The sequence below is a fragment of the Zootoca vivipara genome, chromosome 10 (genome assembly GCF_963506605.1).
Source record: "Zootoca vivipara chromosome 10, rZooViv1.1, whole genome shotgun sequence".
NCBI lineage: Eukaryota > Metazoa > Chordata > Lepidosauria > Squamata > Lacertidae > Zootoca > Zootoca vivipara.
This window is the reverse complement of record NC_083285.1, coordinates 57,015,977-57,038,671: the sequence shown is the minus strand read 5'-3', so window position 1 is coordinate 57,038,671 and position 22,695 is coordinate 57,015,977. Positions and strand designations below refer to the sequence as shown.

Genomic DNA, 22,695 nt, shown 5'->3' with positions numbered 1-22,695 from the left:
TGTCTGGGCAGAACGATGGGGGTGGAGACGCTCCTTCAGGTATACTGCACCAAGGGCGTTTAGGGCTTTAAATAAGCAGGACTTGTGGCTTATACACACCATTTAAATTGCATACAATAAAGTGAAAAGGAGTAGATAGAAATATACGTACGGCTTCTGTATGTAGTATGCGGTGCTATTTTCCTAGATAAAGAGGTGCCAGAACTGAGTTCTGGCAAGTTCTGCCTATCAAGAAAGCCCTGGTAGTATGCAGTATGGATTCAGTCTCTACAGCTTTCATCAGGGCCAAACTAGCCGTAACAAGGTAGCTGGGGAATGGCCTTAGCTCAGTGGCACAGCATCTGTTTTTCACACAGAAGTCTCCAGGTTCAGTCTCCAGCATCCGCAGGTAAGGCTGGGAGAGCTGCTGCCAGTCAGTGTAGCAAATACAGAACTAATTGGACCAATGGCCTGATTTCTGTGTTCCCATATACTCCATTCATTCGTTACTTGAAAAGGAGCACATGGGTGAGGGGAGTCAAACCCACTTTTCTCCCCTGCCTTACATCACCACACAGAGAGGAGTTTTGTCTCTACTCAGCTCCCTTTTCATATAGCAGGGGTGTCCAACTTCCAAGAGACTGTGATCTACTCCCACAAAAAAAGGCAGTGATCTACCCATTGTATTGACCAAAGTTGCTGAGCTTTTTGGGAGGAGGAAGACCATAAGTTGTTGAGTTTTTTGTTTGTTTGTCGAACAATCAGGATCATGCGGTTGACCAGGGACGCCCCACGATCGACCGGTAGATTGTGATCAACTTCTTGGACATCACTATAGTATATGATCCAGGCAGAGGGGAAATGGCTTACCTGCTGCTTTTTCATGTAAATAATAGTCCCCCTACACACACACACACACACACACACACACACACACACACACACACACCTTGGCTTTATATGGGAATACAATGGACATGTGAATGTCTTTCTTGTCCCATGTGGTTCACCCACCGGGATAGAGACTCTTAATCTCAGGGTCATGCGTTCAAGTCCCACGTTGGCCATAACAATTCCTGCATTGCAGGAGGGGTTGAACTAGATTATCCTTGTGGTCCCTTCCAACTCTACAATTCTATAATGGTATGATTCTACAAACTCTCAAATAAATCTCGTGTTTAAGTTTCTAGTACTCATGGAAAAAGTGAAAACCACTACAAAAACCACCAAAGTCAGGTGAGAAACAGTAGCAAGAGAAGGACCCTTCTCTTTTCCTGTCACCCAAAACCCTCTTCCAAAATAGGGTGGCCAAGTCTCTCTTTTTTACAAGGTGTAAGTGGCCACATTGGTCCAAACCAAGATCTTCAATTCTGCTGGTGTCAAATTAATCTGACCTCCAATGACTAGACTTGCCATGATGCAGGTCCCTGACAGAAAATCTGGGCTGTGAAGGATGGCAAGACTTGTGATCCCTTAACCCAGGCATAGGCAACCTTCGGCCCGCCAGATGTTTTGGCCTGCAACTCCCATGATCCCTAGCTAACAGGACCAGTGGTCAGGGATGATGGGAATTGTAGTCCAAAACATCTGAAGGGCCGAAGGTTGCCTATGCCTGCCTTAACCTGATCACCTCCACATGTCCTGCAAGCTCTGAATAGAACAGGAAGAAGAGATCTCAGAAGCCTTAAACTACCTGATATTGGCAGCTAGCCTTTCTGGAAGAAAGTGCTCACCTTTCCTGCCAAACCTCTGCACAATACCAACCTGAGCATCTTCCCCATCCCTTTCATCTCCTCATCGGCTCCAACAGCCAAAGGAGCACACTTACTGCTTTGGCGAGGTTGTCACTTATTCAAGTCATCTTACTTCTGTTAAAAGATTTTGCTCTTTCCTCTCAGCCAGAAAGATTAGGAGCTGTTTATGGTCATGGGTAATTTGAAGAAAAATAATTAACGGAATTATGGCTACTGACTTGGCATCTCACCACAATTAAAACTGAGCAGCTTTTTTTTGTGCACTTCCAATTTTAAAACACTGTGGAACTCAGTCTTAGGCTTACAGACTCCTCCCCCCCCCCATGCCTGCATAAAGTTGTTTGGTGTGATTCCAGCCCTACATGCATTTAACAAAAAGCCTAAAGTGTGCAGCTTGCCACAGGGAGCAGTGGTCGCCTGGAGGCAGTTTCCAGTGGGCTCCACATGAAAGGCATATTGTCCAAATCGAGTCTTAGTCAAAACAGCCCATGCATCTCTTTGCAAATCTTCGCATCTAGGAACGACACAGGCCATTGGAGAGAGGCGTTTCTGCAACAGAATACCCCTGCCGGAGCAATCTGTTTACTGCTGTTAATAAAAAATTACTTACTTCACTGCATTTCCCTAGACATTCCGTTTGCCGTCTAGCTTCAAAAGCTCTGCTACCAAGAGCTCTAATGACAGCAGGATGTGGAGTTCATTGTGCCTTTCTGGAAAAGCTGAAGAAGTGCTTTTTCTGGGGGTTTTCCTATCCAAGTTTTAATATGCGCACAGAATTAGTGCCATAAGGAGACAGGAAATAGCTGTTGGGACAAGAGGCAAATAGAAACTGACTCATTCGGAGCATCGCTTGGCAGCCGCTCACACTACCCTAGCTGGCAGAGAGCACAATTACTTCAAAATGGAGAGGCAGAGCAGCAACCCAAAGATGAGTCACTTTAAATGAAGATGAATCTCTTTTGCAAGACATTTTGTTTTGTTTTTGTTCTTATACTTGACCATAAAGGAGTGTGGAATCGGTTGGGTATTATATAGGAAGTGCTAGCAGTGTTAGCATGGGCTGTGATACATCTCTGGGTGTACAAAGCCAGTACTCTGTTGTAAGCCGCTCAGAGTGGCTGGGGAAACCCAGCCAGATGGGCGGGGTATAAATAAATTATTAGTAGTAGTATTATTATAATTATTATTATTATTTTACAAATCTTGGGATGGAAGGAAGCACTGTTTTCCATTTCACAGTCTGTTGCAGCACTGTTTCCAACAGGCTGCAGTTCGCCTTCTCCACAAAGCTACACTATTCGTTTCACTCTCTACTGTAGCAAAATTGCATAAATTACATAATTAATTACATAAATTGTGTGATTCATGTTGTCATTACGTTATTCCATCCCATTCATTTCAATGTGAAGGAAACACAATGCAAAAGCAGGGGAGGATCACATCATCAAATGCGCATTTTCAGACTGAAAACAACAGCTGCAGCAAATACCATTCATATTTGCTGAATTGATTTCCATTTTGGTCATGGAGCAAATAAGCAGGCACCGGCAATTTCTGCTCCCGTTTCAGCTTTCCTTGGAATTCTCCAACACCCCTAAAACACACCCATCCTGCTAATTGCTGGCATCCACCTATCTCAGGAGACAATGGAAGAGTGCGCCTTCAAGGGTGGGGTCAAACTTTTGGAGAGTTACAGCACCTGGTGTGGCTGTAGAGACCAATATGGGAGAGACATGTTTCATTACAGCTGGGGCAGATGAAGGCATCTGGTTGTGCTGATGCAGGTGTACTATGGCATTTATGCTTTCTGCCTTCCTCCCGGCAGTCATTCCTCCTCTGGTCACTGCTGTGGTTACATGATCTGACTTGATTGCCTCCAGGTGCTGCAGCTGTCTGCAAGGGATTGCCACATGGCAGATTTAATGTTCCCAGCCTGGTTGAACAGGCTGCTCCTTGAATGGACAAACACACAGGATCAGTATGGGAAATCTTTGGGAAAGTTGTCCAGGCTCCAGCACCCCAGTGTAGCCCTCTTTGGTGCCAATTAGTTTCCTGAATCCCTCATACTAGATGCCTTACAGCTGCCATTTTAACTTCCCAGTAGGCTCCAGCCCCAGAACAGAATCTCTCCGGGCCATTGCAATTTGAGTACAGTGGTACCTTGGTTCTCAAACTTAATCCATTCCGGGAGTCCGTTCGACTCCTGAAACCAAGGTGCGGCTTCCGATTGGCTGCAGGAGCTTTTTGCACTCGAGCTTTGGATGTTCGGCTTCCGAAAATCGTTCGCAAACTGGAACACTTACTTCCAGGTTTGTGGCATTCAGGAGCCGATTTGTTAGGCAACTAAGCCGTTCGGAAACCAAGGTTTCACTGGACTGGGGCTAGGTAGAGATATAGCCACAAATGCTGTGGTAATGCAACCTAAAATCTTTGTGACACAGGCAAAATATAACCACAGGTAGCCTCCGGGTTACCTCCAGGTTTGAGGGGCCCCTCAGAGTGCCCCAGTGGCAGTCGCTGCACTGCAGTCCATGCCAGGCACTATGGGGCCACCATTTTAATTCCCCACAATGCCCCATACTTAGCACTGCTCCAGGGCATTGAGGGAAACTAAACGGGCAGCTCAGACCTAGCCACCTAATGAGTAAGCTGGCATTCATTCATTGGTGAGCTCCGGTAAGGTCCTGGAGTCCCCAAGAACTGCCTGGGGATGCAACAGCTGATCCCAGCCTGCATGACCCCAAACATTTAATATTGCATTACCCCCTTAGTGAACAATTGGCCGGCTGTACTGCTAAATAAATGGGAGGCAATGTGAATATATATATATATATATATATATACACACACACACACACACACACACACACACACACACACACACATACATATATATGTAACACATACAGGCTCAGTGCAAATAATGACAGAAATCAGCAAGGGAAAACCAACCAATGAGCTGCTATGATGGAAGAATAGCAGCTGGGAAAACTGAGGTCAACTCAGCTCTGTTATTTTTTAATTAAAAATAAACACGGCATTTGCCATAAGGGGATTGGTTAGCATTCCATCTTGGAGGGAAGGGAAGGGTGAGGGTTTTGTGTGTGTGTGTTTTGTTTCATATTCTTCTTATCGAAAATTGTGCAGAGTGCACCCCACACTCATAAAGCTAGGTGAGCATGCAATATAACATACAGCAGACTCCTTTCATGCAGGGCACTTCAGAAACACCACTGCACAGGAGTCCATTTCCCTCCTGTGGACCATACATAATACTTCCAATCATTGCTGCATTCCTCTATACCCACAAGTGGTTTACTTATGATGTGAATTTTCACTCGTTGTTCCCTTCTGTTTGTCGGCTTTTGATTGATTATCTCAGGAAATAATAATCAGGAAATGGACTCTTTTCATCAACCTGAATGAGTGGCAAAGGGTTCTTTGGCTCCATCCGCACTATACATCTAAATCAGTATCACACCACTTTAAACAGCTGTGTCTTCCCCTCAAGGGTCCTGGGAATGGTAGTTTGTTAAGGGTGCTGAGAGTTGCTTTGTTGTTGTTTAGTCATTTAGTTGTCTCCAACTCTTCGTGACCCCATGGACCAGAGCACGCCAGACACTCCTGTCTTGCACTGCCTCCCGCAGTTTGGTCAGACTCATGTTCGTAGCTTCGAGAACACTGTCCAACCATCTCGTCCTCTGTCATCCCCTTCTCCTTGTGCCCTCCATCTTTCCCAACATCAGGGTCTTTTCCAGGGAGTCTTCTCTTCTCATGAGGTGAAGTATTGGAGCCTCAGCTTCAGGATCTGTCCTTCCAGGGAGCACTCAGGGCTGATTTCCTTAAGAATGGATAGGTTTGATCTTCTTGCAGTCCATGGGACTCTCAAGAGTCTCCTCCAGCACCATAATTCAAAAGCATCAATTCTTTGGCGATCAGCCTTCTTTATGGTCCAGCTCTCACTTCCATACATCACTACTGGGAAAACCATAGCTTTAACTATACGGACCTTTGTCGGCAAGGTGATGTCTCTGCTTTTTAAGATGCTGTCTAGGTTTGCCATTGCTTTTCTCCCAAGAAGCAGGCGTCTTTTAATTTCGTGACTGCTGTCACCATCTGCAGTGATCATGGAACCCAAGAAAGTAAAATCTCTCACTGCCTCCATTTCTTCCCCTTCTATTTGCCAAGAGGTCATGGGACCAGTGGCCATGATCTTAGTTTTTTTGATGTTGAGCTTCAGACCATATTTTGCACTCTCCTCTTTCACCCTCATTAAAAGGTTTTTTAATTCCTCCTCACTTTCTGCCATCAACGTTGTGTCATCTGCAAATCTCAGGTTGTTGATATTTAATTCCGGCTTGGGATTCATCCAGTCCAGCCTTTCACATGATGAATTCTGCATATAAGTTAAATAAGCAGGGAGACAATATACAGCCTTGTCATACTCCTCATAGCTGCCAAGTTATCCCTTTTTTAAGGGAAATTCCCTTATGCTGAATAGGCTTCCTCGTGAGAAAAGGGAAAACTTGGCAGCTATGATACTCCTTTCCCAATTTTGAACCAATCAGTTGTTCCATATCCAGTTCTAACTGTAGCTTCTTGTCCCACATAGAGATTTCTCAGGAGACGGATGAGGTGATCAGGCACTCCCATTTCTTTAAGAACTTGCCATAGTTTGCTGTAGTCAACGCAGTCAAATGCTTTTGCGTAGTCAGTGAAGCAGAAGTAGATGTTTTTCTGGAACTCTGGCTTTCTCCATAATCCAGCGCATGTTTGCAGTTTGGTCTCTAGTTCCTCTGCCCCTTCGAAATCCAGCTTGCACTTCTTGGACTTATCGGTCCACATACTGCTAGGAGGCCCCTATTCCCCATCACAGAGCTACAGTTCCCAGCATTCCCTGGGAAGAGCCACTGATTGTTAAACCTCTCTGGGAATTATGGTCCTGGGATGGGAATAGGGGTCTCCTAGCAAGCAACTCTCAGCCCCCTTAACAAACCTCATTTCCCAGGACTCTTTGGGGGGAAAGACATGACCATTTAAAGTGGTATGATACTGCTTTAAATGTGTAGCACAGATGGGTCCTTTGTCTCTCTGCCTCGTAGGGCAAAGGACTGTGAGACGGGCACTGCAAAAACATTGCCAGATGCCTCAATGTGACTGTGACAGATGCTTTCCCCCCTCTTTGTCTGCAGGAAACACAAATAGTATTAGCTATTTATGGCATTCCATTATTTTTTGCGCTTCTCATGGGAAACTTACTTGTTGCTGACTGTTGGCTCTTAAACGTTCTCAAGGACTGCACTCAAGTCTATGAACTGCACAGCCCGTTGCCATCCACCAAAATGTCTTTTTATTGCTTCTTGGGGAGAAAAATGCAAGGAAGGAAGAAGAAAGGAAGTGGGGGTGTGGACATGGTGGGGGGCAGAGTTAGACATCTCTTCTCTGCTTCCCAGGATATGCCCATACGCAAGTTCATACGGGAAGAATGCCAAACACCTTTTAATGTCTGGGAGACAGCGGGGTGTAGTGGTTAAAACAGCCTTTGCCAGCTTGTGCTGGACTGTGCCCCATTCGCCCCAGTTAGCCCAGAGTTGAGTCTTGCCTGATCCTTTACAGGAGGAACAAAGAACCTGTGGCCTTTCAGGTGCTCCTGGACTACAATTCCCAGCTTCTCTGGCTATGGGGACTGGGGCTGATGCAGCCCAGGAGTATCCAAAGGGCCACAGATTCCCCACTGCTATTCTTTTGTGTGTTGCTGTTGTGGTTTTAAAAAGTAAACAAATAAATAAAACTTATTACTTAGGGGGGGAGTGGGCATTCCTATAAACTCACAGGTGTGTTCTTGCTTTAAATGAAGGCACTAGGCAATGAAAAAAATAAAATAAAAATCAACCTAATTTAAGATACTGCTAAATAGGTCAGGGTGGGGAACCAGTGGCCCTTCAGAGGTCGTTGGGCTCCAACTCCCATCATCCCTAACCATGGGTCATGCTGACAGGGGCTGATGGGAGCTGGAGTCCCAATAAGTTCCCCATCCCTAATTTAGATTCCCCCCTTCCTCAGTTTCACACCGGCAGATATTACACCACAATTATCACTTCTTTGGCTGAGCTCAGCACACCCAAACGTCCCTTGAAACCCAGATACTATGTTCCCAAACTCACAGGAATGGATTAGGAGCATAGGAAGGTAGAAAGATACTACTTTATACCAAGTCAGACCATTGAGCTATCTAACTCAGTATTGTCCACACCAGGCATCCCCAAACTTCAGCCCTCCAGATGTTTTGGACTACAATTCCCATCATCCCTGACCACTGGTCCTGTTAGCTAGGGATCATGGGAGTTGTAGGCCAAAACATCTGGAGGGCCGCACTTTGGGGGTGCCTGGTCCACACTGATCGTCAGGCAGGTGGTTTCTCCCAGCCCTACCTGGAGGTGCCAGAAATTAAACCTAGGACCTTCAGCCATACTGCTGAGCAATGGCTCCTCCCTTGGGTATCCTTCTGCCCTTTCAAAAACCTATAGCAGGAAGTAGTCCAGGAGCTGGGATTCTAAGCTCCTGACCTATGCAGTGTCTATGTCTTGAATGCCAACACACACCACTGAATGAAATCTCAAAGTGATTTTCAGGCAAACAATGGCATTATTCTTCTGAAGGCAAGCCATCCCCCCCTCATATTTCTCTCTGTCTCGCAAGTGCTGTTCAGCAGAAGTTCTCCAGAATGATGATCGCTCTGGGATGCCTTCGCAGGAATTTGGAATGCCTGACTGAAAGTTTCCAAATAGTCCCCCTTTGACTTTTTCCCATCCACTTCAATAGTGCAGCGAAATGCTTCAAATTCTTCCTCTGAACTGCAGAAATGATGTCTGTATGTGACAATGTGTCACATCCACTCGCCTGGCAAGGGATACAGTGGAGATAAAAGGCTGCTCCTCCCCTTCTTTTCTCGCTTTTAATGTGTCTCTGCGTCAACTGGATCGCCAGTTACACATTTATTTGGCTTGAAATTAATACCGGAGTGGAATCAAACACGTGCGCTTTCTGTTCATTTACAAGAGCTAGAGCAATGAATGCTTGTTTATTACACTGCAGCAGAGCTGGCCCCAACATTATAGCACCTGAGGCAGATCCCAAAATGACATATTCCCCCCCCCCCTCTCCTTGTCATGGAGGAAGGGGTGAGGGAGAATCTACATCAGGAACGTTTGGGGGGGGGAGAAAGATTGACATCAGAATCTGCTGCCCTGGTGGATCTGCCGCCTGAGGCAGTCACCTCCCCTCGCCTCATCGGTGGACCAGCCCTGCACTGAAGGTTTCCTTTCCCTAAATCTGGGCCAGGGTTCATGCAAACAAGCACCTTGTAGGCCATGGGTAGGCAAATGAAGGCCCAATCACCTAAATCCGGCCTGCGGACGGTCCAGGAATCAGCGTGTTTTTACATGAGTAGAATGTGTCCTTTTATTTAAAATGCATCTCTGGGTTATTTGTGGGGCATAGAAATTCGTTCATTCCCCCCCCAAAAAAATTCCACCCCCCCACAAGGTCTGAGGGACAGTGGACTGGCCCCCTGCTGAAAAAGTTTGCTGACCCCTGCTCTAGGCCACAGATGGGAGAGACCATGGCCCTCCAGACGTTATTAGAATCCAACCTCCATAATCCATGTCTGTCTCTCCTGGAGTCAACATCTGAAGGGCCACGGGTTTCCTATGACTGTTCTAGGCTGAAAACAAATACAACTTTGACTCCACTTCTATTTGCATGCTAATTTGGGAGCAATAAATTGAGATTATATACTACTTCCACAAGCCCCCTTTGACCACAACATGCAAGTAGGGCAGCACTAAGTATCTAGCACCAGGAATTCTAGGAGTCAGTCCTGTATCCCAGTAGCAGTTTTGCCAGAAGAGGGAGCTACTGATAATTGCTCTTGGGCACTACCCAGCCAGATGGCCAGAAGCAGGTACCACAGCTGGGTGACCTGGCACTTTTCAAGTGACCTAAACTTGTGGGTAAAGTGTGTGTGTAATATTCTGCCCTAAACAATGAACCATGAAGTCATGACAATGACAAAACGCTGAAGTAATGTATGGAGGGCTAGGCCCTTCTAGCAGTGTTGCATAAATCCACAGACATTAGCCAACCCCTGCAGTCTGAGCAACTTGTTTGTACAGTGGTACCTCTACTTACGAATTTAATGCGTTCCGAACACACATTCGTAAGTCGAAAAATTTGTAAGTCGAATCCCATAGGAATGCATTGGGAGAAAAAATTCGTAAGTAGAAGCAACCCTATCTAAAAATTTGTAAGTAGAAAAAATCCTATCTAAACCGCATCCAAGGTTGCGGATGGAGCCCCATTCGTAAGTAGAAACATTCGTAAGTAGAGTTATTCGTAAGTAGAGGTACCACTGTATATAGAAATCCAGTTGCATCACACAAGCTGCCTTCTTGCCTGCAACCAAGCTACCTCCTGCTTTACCAACAGCACCTCCAGACTGGGAGGAGGAGGTGTCAGAAGTAGAAGAGGCAACAGGGTTTAGTTAGCAGGAAGAAACTATGGCAGAGAGCAGTCCTAATTCAAAGGCTGGAGAGGAGGAGGGCCAGGAGGCAGAGATGAGGCCGGCTGCTGAAGAATCCAGGGAGTCTCCCCCTCCTGTTGCAACCATCTCTACCCACCCCCCACCCCCACCTCCGGTCTCTGAGAACACACAGAGAAATGAAAAGAGCAGAGGAGAGATTGGTTGCACACAAGCACAGACTCCAATTGCTTTTGGGGAGGGGGACCCTGGAAAGGAGGGGACTTGGGCAGCTGTAAGAAGGACCATCAGTCCTTGCAACTGCCTCACTGGGACAAGACCTACTAGGAAGAGTTGCTGGAATCACGAGGCCTGAGCTGTTTTTGTTTCTTTGTAGGAAGACACCATGTTTTTTATTTCTGACCTGCACCTGACTCCAGCTCCTGACAGCCAAGGGGGATAAAATGGAGAGGCAGCAAAGTGTGCATGTCACCTTGAGCTCCTTGGAGAAAAGTTGGGATATAAATATAATAAATAAGTAAACATCTGGAATGTCACAGGTTTTCCCACCCGATAAAGACACCAAATAGAGTCACATCTTCTTTTTGCTACCTGCCGAATTGACTGCACAGATGCAAACACGGCTTCCCTCTTTCAAATGACTTTCAGGAATGCCCGAGCTGAACCAAAATGTCTTCTGCAATAGCAATTTCTTCAAATGACATTCCTGCCTGACATTGTAGGCCACTGATGGTAACAATTAAGGCAATTGCATATGAGAAAATATGGGTCTAATGTCACTGCAATTAAAATATGGCAAATAGCACTGTGCTATTAGTCTATCATAAGGACTGTACATCTGATTCCTGTTTTCACTGGAACGGAGCTATTTTGGCTGGAGTGAGTCCAATATCTCTGCCTTTTTTGGCATAGAGAGCATTTGTTCCATTTTTGGATGAGCAAAACTAAAAAACTTTCTACTGCCGTTAGGGAAGACTGAGATTCTTGCACATCTGACACAGGTCATAGTCATGAACCTTGAAAGGAGATTCATTCATCATTTTTACAGCAATACAACTTGAAACTACTAGCAAAAATAAATCAAGAGTTTGCATTTCTTTCATGGTGGTGCAGTTCCTGTGCAGGCAGCAGGGTACAGATGTATTAATCAAAGAGGGACCAGAGATTTTCTCACAGAAGAAAAGCAGTGAGTTTGCAGGCTGGATTGGGTTTGAGAAGGCAGAGCATAGTTAATTTGCTATGTCTCAATACAGTACAGGAAATTACCCAGTAAACCTGGGGTGAGCAATCTCCAACCCCTGAGGCCATTTCCCCCAAACCACACACATCTGTCAATCATCTGACATCACTGGGTGATGTGAGTTGGGCAGGGAATGTGCTGGCGAACTGCTACCAACACAACTGAACCCTTTGCTCATCAGCTGTTGAGCAGAGGCTTCAACCCTGCTCCATTTGGTTGCATGCGGCCAAAGCATAGTGTGGGGCTGTTTGAAAGCCCATTTGCAAACAGATCCACACTGCTCTTCAAAGCTATGGTTTTCACAACTTCAAAGGGCAGCATACGGTTGTTTGGAAAAGGGCTTTCAAACAGCCTCACTCTGTGCTTTGTCGTTCCAACCACTGGGGCTTCAAACCGCAGCTTGAAGTGATGACATCAGATGATTGACACATTTGGTCTCCTAGAAGTGAGGAAATAAGGATCTGGCCCACTGACCAGAAAATGTTCCCCACCGCCTTCTGTAAACAGCTGCTCCTGGAATGCTCTACAGTACTTCTCCAGGAAATGGGGAGTATGGATCAAGTGTCTGTGTTTGTCATTGCTCAACCTAGTTTTCACAAAATCACAGAACTGTAGAGTTGGAAGGGACCGCAAAGGTCATCTAGTCCAACCCCCGCAATGCGGGAATCTTGTGCCCAAGATGGGGCTTGAACCTACAATTCTCAGATTAAGAATTGGGGGCAGGGGGTTGGACTGGATGGCCCTTGTGGTCTCCTCCAACTCTATGATTCTATGATTCTAAGAATCTTATGGTCTAATACTGAGCCATGGCCCTCAGTCAGCTGCAAACAGAGCAGATGAAGCCTCTATGTGGTCTGCTCTCAGCAATCTGCAGTCCCTTCCTCTCTCCAACCACTGCCTTATAAATATGCCCTGAGAAGGCAAGAGCATTAACAACCCTCGTTGGGAATTTATTCCTCTGGTGCAATCAGCCTTGAAGGCCTCTGAATCACTAGCCCTTTTTTGCGTGGGGGTGGGGGTGGGGAGCAAAACAAAAAAGCCCTTAACAAAATGGAATGTCAAGTAAGTAAAGCGCCAACTGAGCCAAGAGACCTTGAAGCAGTTTAGTCAATTCCCAACAACATCTCTCGATATGCCAAGAATAGCAAACGCATTCCAAGGACAAATGGGGAAGATGCAAAACAACAGATATGGCCTGCCTCTCACTGTAACCCCTGATCCAAGCGAGGAAGCTAGCAACACAGGGCTAGAGAGAGAGACCGTAGTATATATGGGAGATGCCAACATATTCTGAGACAAGACGCTTCACAGACTTCTCTAACCTAGGGTTGGGCAGACCCAGCAAGATTCACCAGCCAGAGCAGGTGCCAAATGCCATCAGCACAGACACGTGCTTAGAATTCGGGAACAAGGTGCTGCTCATAGTTATTTCTTCCTACGAAGATCCACTTTAAGTTTTCGTCATTAGAACAGAGGAGGGGCAAGGAAAAAGCATTCTTGCTGCTTTTGCTAAACAACCAAGCATCAAGAAGGAAGCCACGCAGGGCCAAGGTCAGAGGTTGGCAACATTAGGAACCCCCAGCAATCTGTGAAACCCACTGCTGCTTTCTGGAGGCTCCTGGTTCTGCTGCTTGATAAGGTGGCCATTTACGTGTCACCCCAAAAGTGGGAATACACCACCAAAAAAGAGACGGGGGCTGTGATTTACATCAAATGTGCATTATGCTAATGTTTACATACACAGATTTAGAAATAATCACGGCAATTTAATTACACATTTAGAAATAATTACATTATTAAATAGAAACATGATACCTTTCATATGGGAAGATAAATGCTATAATCAGAGGATTATAGCCCAGTTTGCTGCCCAGGTGATGCTAACTGATGGTTGGTGAAGTTGCTGGTGGGCAACTTCATGGTCCTTCCTGCTCTCCTCTTTAAAAGTTCTGTAGCTTGAAACTGGATTCAGACTAGACAGTCCTTCAACCGGGCCAGTTCAAGACTGTTCAGTCCCTGGGTCAAAAAGCAAGATGGCGCTTCCCACCCCAATCCATTTACAGAAGCCAACTGGACTGGAAGTTGAGTCTCACTTCAACACTGGTGTGGGAGGGTACTCCCAAAGGCAGAAGGTTAGCATGGAGGGAGTGGACCACATGGCACATAGATCTCTGTCCTCTAAAACCTGGCTGCCACCCCTTTTCCCACAGCACCTGCCGTCTAAGGCAGCTGCCTCACTCCAGCGAATGATAGGGGCAGCCTTGCCCTTCAAACAGAGGGCAATTTCAAGAAGAGGATTGCCCTTTGTAAAGTAGGACACATGAAAACAATGTGCAAAAAATTGTGTATTAAACCACACACAAAAATGATCACCAATTTTGAAGACGATGTTTGGGGGGTGGGGAGTTTGCAAGCTGATACAGAAATGGGGAAAGCAGAACTCCAAATTGGAAACAAACAAACAAACAAACAAACAAACAAGTCCATCCCTACTTAGGGGTGAGACCTACATCCACTCAGGCCTCAACATCCACTTTATTCTTCCATATGTTCTTTTGAACACATGAAGAAGGCCCAGCAGATAAATCCCCAGCATATCCTCATCTTTGATGACATTGGGATTGCCAAGGTTTCTAGTGGCCTAGCCCTCCCTCCATTAACTTGAACAGGGGGAAAACTGAACGAAGGAGATTTCTGCGTTAATCTCTGAGCTCTCATGCTAACAATAAAGCTCCCATACATTTTCCTCTTTTTGAAGTGTCCAATTTCAATGTTACATTAATAAAAAGAATGCCTATAAATAGTTTGTGTAAAATAAGTAAATAAATATTTGCATTGTAGGTAAAGTCTGCCATTTCAAGCTATTGGCTTGGGCTTTCCTGTTTCTCCTTGGACCAATGGACTGAAACTGAAAGAATGTGTTATGTTATGAGCCTATTAAAGTTTCAGTTTCAGAAGAGCACTTAAACTCAGTTCTCAAAATACGCAAGCAAAAACATGAATTAAAATCTATACATTATTTTGCAACAAACTCAAATTAATGAACGAGCCCAATGAATTAATTGCTTGTGACAGCCATTAGAAAATAATAAGACAGACAACCCTTTTTCCATCCCACTCTGTTTCACTATGGAAACTTCATAACGTATTTCCATATAAATCACGCATGTCTCTTTTTTTGCAAGTATAAAATTTTTAAAAATTAAAAAAACCCTGCAATTAGTGGTAAACCTAAATTTTATCCTATGCTATAAATAACGCTGCTAGTTTGCCCCATGAATCTTGCTGCTCGTTCAAACCCATAAATTTCCCTTGAGAACTACCTGGCTTCTGCTACGGTCCATAAAAATGGGTTTCGATCGTTATGGGTTTTGTTGGTGCCCAAGTAAACAGCCAAAGAATTGCCTCATTGGGACATACCTTCAGAATGAATCAAGATTGCCCAGAACAGCCCACCACATATGGACATTTAGCAGTTTATATTTAGAAGCCAGAGTCCTGGCTGGACAAGGTGCTCAGTACTTCACAATAAGTTGCTGAACTCCGCTAGTACTTCTGGGGGAGAAGCCAAGACTTACTGCAGGGGTTGCCAGTCTCTGGACCCATGGGCACTTATGGGTTTCCTTCTCCTTCTCCCTTCCCTGTACCACATTTCCACCCTCCCCACCTACCCCAGACAGAAAGAAAACATTTACACTTGCACACACACACACACATGCCCACTGGGTTCTGTCTCATGTTAGCCATGCTCAAGGCAGATTCATTGAAATCAATCGACATTACTAAATTTGCTCCATTAATTTCAATGGCTCTGCTCTAGGCAGTGCCTATAGTTGGATTCAACACTTTGCTTTTATGTGGGGGGTCAAGGTTAGGCTCAAATCTAGTAGAATTGAAATGGATTTGCATGATTTTTCCATGCAACCTCCACACTTGCCAAATCAAACTGAAACTTTAATTGGTGACTGCACTTTAAAAAATAATCACATAACTAGGGCTTGCCAGAACCATAAAACCATTGAGCCAAGGCATGAGATGACAACAAGGCCAACAGAAGACATCTGAAGACACAGAGGTGACCTACGATTTCATGGTGGTTTTCAGGATATTCTTGTAAAAATTATGAGGCCTCATAAGGGTCCGTGCCTTGGATCCATGTCTTTATGCCATGGCAATGTTTAAAAGTGCAGGATCCATTATTTTTAGAGTTCAGTCAATGGAGACACATGTGATCTGTGATTTGAGGGGGGAACGATTGGCGGAAAAAAACCATGCAATTTCAATAGGCTCTCTTTTCTTTGATCCAACTTGTGTGTGCATGCTCTTTTTCTCTCTGGCACTCCATGTTCTCTCTCGAACTCTCTTGAACTCTTTCCCTTCCCTCACTTTCTCCCCTCACCCCAGCTCTCCCTGATAACTCTGTTTCCCTTCCCCCCCCCAAGCTTCAGGGTCACTCCTCTTTCCCCTCCATTCTTTTGGTCTCCCTGTGTTCCTCACCTTCTCAGGTCTACCAATCTACACCTTGAAAATCACACCGAGCTGGAAGAGTGCCACTCTTCCAATTTCCTCCCTCAGCTCTATGCCATTTTGGGGTGCGGGAGAGGAAACCACCCTCTCCACCTCACAATGAAGGGAGCTGTGTGCAGGGATGTAGAGGCTCTGCAGATACCAGGGGGAGTTCCCAAGGACACCATTGTGTTGGTGGGTGACCCCAGACTTAGGTGTTAGATGCACCCTTTTCATGAAGGCTCCCCTTGTGTCTCCAGATAAAAAGGATTGGGTAGGAGGGGAAGGGGAAAACAATCCCTGCCTGAGACCCTGGAAAGCTTCTGCCAATCAGGGTAGATAATACTTCGGTAGGAGTAGCTTCCATGGTGCCTTGTAGATGCTGTTGGGCTACCACTTGCACCCTTCCCAACATTTGGCCATACTGGTTGGGGCTGATGTTGGACTACAGCTCCTATCAGCTCCATCCCCCCCCCCCATGGCTGATGGTCAGTGCTGATGGGAATTGTAGTCCATCATTGTCTGGAGGGCACTACATTGGCTACTTCTGGCCTAGGGCAACTTCCTACATTCCTGTAAGCACTGCATTCCTGGAGTAAATATAAAGCAAACTTTAAATTTATAAGTAAAATAATACACACAGACTGAAAACATGGCCATGGGGGGCGGGGGGCGGGACAGACATAGCAGGATTTGCTGTGGTGACTAGCTTTGTTCTTGCACACACAGAGACGAGACGTGCTCCACATGTTTCTACTTGGTTCGTTCACTCTGGATTGCCCTCGGGCTTTTGGACATGACTTTTCTTTCCTAGGGTTTTGAATTTTCCTGAATAGTTAAATATTTGTTGTTATGTAAACTATAAGGAACCACAGGGTATCTACACACACACTGTAAGCCTATGGTTTTTTTTTTGCTTTCCAAGTTCCATCTGTAGGCAGGCGGAGCTTGGAATCCTTGAAGGGTGGCCAGGTCCTCAGAGAGTGCAGAAATGCTTTCATTTGGGCAGTGGAGGAATGGAATGAATTCAGCACCCCCACTTCTACAAGCCACAAGCAAACCCTGGAAATTCCACATTCCACATGCCTCAGGAAATGAGGAGATATGTCTCCATGGGGTTCACTTATTGGGTGCTTCCAGACAGACACTTTTTTGGGGGGGGGAGGGATTCAATTACATACCAGCATATTCAGGCTGTGCAGTTAAAGCTGATGGGGAGGTTTTGCCTGGCAACCCCACTTTTTTTCCAATAAGGAAACTGATGGGGAATCACACACACTCTTTGCGATGATTTTCAAGGTGGAGCTTTGTTTTTTATGTGTTTATATCGTTTTTCTTTTCATTTTTTGATTTGAAATTGGGGCTCCTAGTAAAGAAAGGTACCCATCCCTTGGGAGATGAAGAGATATTCTCTCACTCCAAGGATACTCCTCAATCATTAGGAACATATATACCGGTAGTAGATTAATGACGGGTAAGCAGACCACATGGTGATTTGCCTGCATGGTGCAAAGGTTGCAGATGTCACACAGCATCGAGATAGCCTGGGTAGGAGGAGGCAGTGGTTGTGGTGAGGGCATAGTTAACCACCACATAGCCCATAGTTTTGGAACTCGTTCCCACAAGACATAGTAATAGACACCAATGTGGAAGGCTTTCAACATGGAAGAAAAGTCTATCAATGGTGATGGCTGTGTGGGAATGCCTCTGAATGAATGCCAATTGCTGGGAATCACAACTGGGTAGAGGACGGTTGCACTCATGTCTAGATGGGCCTTTGGTCCAATCCAGCAGGGCACTTCTTACACTAGATTGTACCCAAGGTCAGTCAAGTCATTTTGGCAGCTGAGAGAGATGCCTATTCTCTATCCCTTCTGAAAACTTTGCTTAGGCCTGCCCTGTGAAAGACAGGCATTGTCTGCAACCTAAGCATCCCTCCCCTTTTGTGGCATACCACATATTTTCTGCATAACAACAGCAAATGGTCCAGGCTCCTCTTTGACCTGATTCACTGGGGCAGGCCACAGAGAGGTGGCAGGGCTGATTCAGATCTGACTGACAAAAATCAAGTGTGAGGCATGAGCTAATGAGAAAGTATGGAGTCCTTGTTGGTGCAATATGGCAATTAGTGCCCTTGCAATGTGGATGTCGGGAGGAGGAATGGAGCCAGTAAAATACTATGATCCAGTGCTCTTTTTAGCTCCAATGTATACTCAGAGCTTCCTCGTTTTCACCAGTGTTTAGCTTGGTTCTGTGTCTGCATCATGAACTGCAGGAAGCTGCCCTAAAAGTGTCCTTTTCTAGCCCAATATTGCCTACCCTGGCTGACAGTAACTCTCCAAGACCCATCATCTGCTACTAGCCCTTTAAACTGGAAATACTAGGGATCGAACCTTCCACGTGCAAAGCATTTACTCTACCACTGAGCTATGATTTGCCCCCATGGTAAAGGGAGGCTGCGCGCAGAGACTTTCTGCTGAGCATGTTCTCTGTGCTGGCACCATGGACAGTTGCCCCATTCATCCACGCAGCCATCCAGCCTGTTATTCACTAACTTGGCCACCACATCCTCAAGAACCAGCTGCGTCACAAGTCACAGCCAATTAACAACATGGACCTAGAATGGTAATGAGGGTAAGATGTGCCAGCATTTCATACTCTTGTTATGCACTTACGTTTTATATTAAGGTTTTTTATCTTTATGTTAATTCCAATCCTTTCCTGCGCACACACCCTTTTATTTAGCAAATTGTGATTTCACTGAAAATTTAAGTGGGAGCTCTCCCCCTCCATCCCACACAAAGCAAAGCAAATATTAACTCTACATATTGCAACAGGAGTCCCATAACACCATTTTAATGCCCTTCCACTTGGCAGAATCAGGCAATTTTTGTTTAGTTTTTCGAGTTGCTTCATTTTACCTTGCTAATTTATTCTTTTAAAACTACTTTTGATGCTTTAAAACTCTAAATAAGTTCTATGGAAGCATAGAAATAAGGGCCTTTGCTTTGATAGAGCCTCCCAATAATTTACCCAGTTAGAGAAGTTCTACCCATTTCACAGCAACAATTCTGTGGCAGAAGATTGCCAATTTTGTGTCATAAGTCATATAAGCAACTGTCTGCAACAAACTTGTACAAAGCAAGCAGGCAGAACTGTTCACAGTGCAAGAATGGAAGGGGATATCCTCCTCCTTTCTTTCACTAGTAATCTTGCAACTGCTGTCTGAAAGTAATCAGCCCCTACTTTGTTCCATCTGTGAATGAATGGGAGAGCTCAGACCATAACTTGATTCATGTTTAAAACCCAGTGCAGTTCAAAGAACATTGTGAAGAAGACTGAAAATCAGGTCCCTACTAAGTCACAAGATTTGCTTTGGGGAAATCATTAGCTCTTTTCCGGTCATGCGTGGTGGAGAGAACATACTGGGGGCGTCAGCAATGCAGTGGCAGGTTCTGCTCCCAACCTAAGTGTGTTTATTATATCTAAACAGAGTCCACATATGTACAAGTTTCCGGCACATATAGATGTTGATGATCTGTAACACCCATCAGAACAAGCAAGTGTAGCCAATGACCAAGGTTAATGGGAGTTGTAGTTCAGCAACATCTGGAAGAGCATGGGTTCCCCGCACCCGTCCTAATGTACGCATGTTGTTTGTGTCAGAGTTTGCCACTGCAATGCTGCTCCCTTGCACCACCACCACCCCACACACTCATTTTGTCCCACATGAATCTCATGCTCTGACCCTCAACCATTAATTTCAAATACGATGTTTTTCATCCTTGAAACAAACTTATAAAACACTAATATTTCCATTTTGAAAATGAGAGTGCTGGGATCCAGGGCTTCCTTTTGATTCAACCTATAAGGCCAACCTAGCAGTTCGAAAGCACATCAAAGTGCAAGTAGAAAAATAGGTACCGCTACAGCGGGAAGGTAAACGGCGTTTCCATGTGCTGCTCTGGTTCTCCAGAAGCGGCTTTGTCATGCTGACCACATGACCTGGAAGCTGTACACTGGCTCCCTTGGCCAACAACGCGAGGAGAGCGCCGCAACCCCAGAGTCGGTCACGACTGGACCTAATGGTCAGGGGTTCCTTTACCTTTACCTATAAGGTCAAGAGGAGATCTCGGGTGCAGGGCAAACTTGAGTCTCCATATCACCACCCAGGCTTTTGCTGTGGGCTCCTTATCTTTTGCTGCAGGCTCCTTATCTTGCACAGGTGACTGTGGCCAGCAAAAAGCAGGGTCGGTTAGCCGATTGGCATTCTAAGCCTAAGCCATAAGGAAATCTGCCTTTTCTTTAGAGCATGACATTCAATTATTGTTATCTCCCCATGTGTAGTTGCATGCTCAATTAATAGCTGTAAAACCAAATCTTCCTTCGTACCTAAGTTATCTTAGTCCCTTGCCAAGGATTTGATTTGCTAAAAAGATTGGAACGGCATAAAGCACAACAGTACAAAGAGCACATTTTGCTCTCCACCAAGGGTGAATTGGGTAGCAGTTTGGGACGGTAGAACCATTCGCAAGGTACAGTGAAGTCCTCTGAACCTATAAACCAGAATTAGGGTACCAGGTCTTTCACCAGAGTTGTTTAACACACAAACACACACAAGGAGGAAATGATGACAAGACTCCACATGTTTGCATGTCTTTTAAGAGGTCCTTCTTAGGGCTTTGGGTGCAGTCTTCTGTTCGTGCAAGCGTCTGCTTCTCATAGCCACAAGGGGATTGCCAAAGCTTGTCTTGTGGAGATACTGTAGATAGACATTATGGGACCAGCAGCCACCAGCCTTCTATCCGCATCTACTCAGGTGCCCACAAAAGGTCTCACCAAATATCCCTTCAAAAATCCACAATGCACAATGTTTGCTGTTCCTACTCAGTTCTTGTCTGCACTGCCTCAGCCTCTCCTACATTGAAGATGCACCTTAAACAATCCCACTGCTCACTGGATGCCAGGATTGGACACTTCTGCTCTGAACAGAGGAGGTGTGAAAAGAACCTCTCTCTGGGAGTGGCTACTGCAGGTGCTTGATGGGAGAGCTGATGGGGGGGCATGCCTGCACCATTTTGTGGCCCTGACTCTTACATTATTAAGTAAACTATGGGAAGCGGCTGCCAGTCAGAGTAAACAGTAGTGAGCTAGACAGACTAATGGCCTGATTTGATATAAACTGGTCCTTTCACCAACCATGAACACAAGAAGGTAAAAAACAATCCCCATGGGGAAAGCAGGTTGTGTTTTGCCCAGAGACTTAAGATTGGTTCTACGCATTGCTGAAGGCCATAAATTACCTTCCTTGATCCCTTCTGATCTAGTCACCTCCTTCCTTGCATTCTTCATAATGCACATCCATCACATGGCAGAATGCTTCATCCTGAGCACAGTCTTTGTGTAAACTTCCCCTACCCCTCCGAAGGATTAATCCTCTCCTCATTCTGATGCCCATGTAATCTAATCTCTCAGAAACACTATATCAGTGACTGCATGCAGGAAACATGAGAAATATCTTATAGGGGAATTCCTTTCTTTGACCAAACTTATCTTTGAGAAGCTCCAGCCTCTCACTCCCAAAGAGAATCTTGCTTAACAAAAATATAAATCACAGGTTCATTCACAAGTGCATGTACATGGGTATTTTGACTTTGCAAACCCATTCCTAGGAAGGGGGACCTCTTTCCAGAGTGGACACTTTTTTACCTGTGGCACAGAGAGCGCCCAATACTTTTTGGTGCATGAGGCAGAAAATCCAGATGACGTCCCCAACCTTCCAAAATATGCTTCCCAAGATAGACAGCTCCACCCTGCCTAGATGTGCGCAATTCTAGGGGGCCAAAGAGACACATTGGCCCGATATATTTGTTGGAAGGGGGCAGAGAGTCCTCCATGTTGAGGGACCTGGTGCATATCATGTGCATGTAACATCATGTGCACAACATGTCTTGCATGCTGCAGGTTCAGTGACTGGCTCCGACAGAGCACTCGACCTCCTCCAGACAATGCGACGTTGTGTGGCATGTCATGCACGCGATGTTTAATGACAAGTTTGTAGAGAAATGGTGCAAAATGCAATCAGTTTGCTTATAGGTTGGCCACTTATGCGTTGTTTTGTAGGTGGGAAATGCATCACCAAATGCTGAGAAAAAAGAGGACACAGATTTGCCTAATATTAGCATAATATTGCAAGTTAAGCACGCAGCTACAAAACCAAACAGCATAAATCAACAGGTTTCAGCATGTGAAATGCTTGTCAATTAAGACACACAATATTAACACTCAGAACTGTGTGTGTTTTACTCCTATGCAGAAGAATTAGCCATTCATCATGACCGAGTGCCATGCCTTCTGTTCACCATTCATTAACAGCCCACCCAACCCCTGTATCTATTAGGGAAAAGATGTTTGCCTAGGGCAGGCATCCCCAAACTGCGGCCCTCCAGATGTTTTGGCCTACAACTCCCATGATCCCTAGCTAACAGGACGAGTGGTCAGGGAATATGGGAATTGTAGTCCAAAACATCTGGAGGGCCAAAGTTTGGGGATGCCTGGCCTAGGGCTTCTGGGCCAATTTGGGATCTAGACCAGTTATTTTCAGATCCGTCCCCCAATGGACCACTTGCAAATTGCTGGTGGTCTCGGTAGACCACCTATTTATTTTTCTGCCTGTA

The 22,695-nt window shown here is 45.4% G+C and overlaps 1 protein-coding gene across 10 annotated transcripts in view; it reads right to left on the bottom strand.

Annotated features, from left to right (window-relative positions):
* CALD1 (caldesmon 1) overlaps window positions 1-22,695 on the bottom strand; it is a 184,163-nt gene that overhangs the window by 108,613 nt on the left and 52,855 nt on the right. The window contains exon 1 of one of the 10 annotated variants that reach the window (XM_035127496.2): window positions 2,344-2,617. The exons of 8 other annotated variants lie outside the window; for them this stretch is intronic. The gene's annotated coding sequence lies outside the window, so the exon portion shown is untranslated. Of the gene's footprint in view, window positions 1-2,343; window positions 2,618-22,695 lie in introns of those variants that run through there. One more of the 10 variants, XM_035127492.2, reaches the window with a different exon arrangement.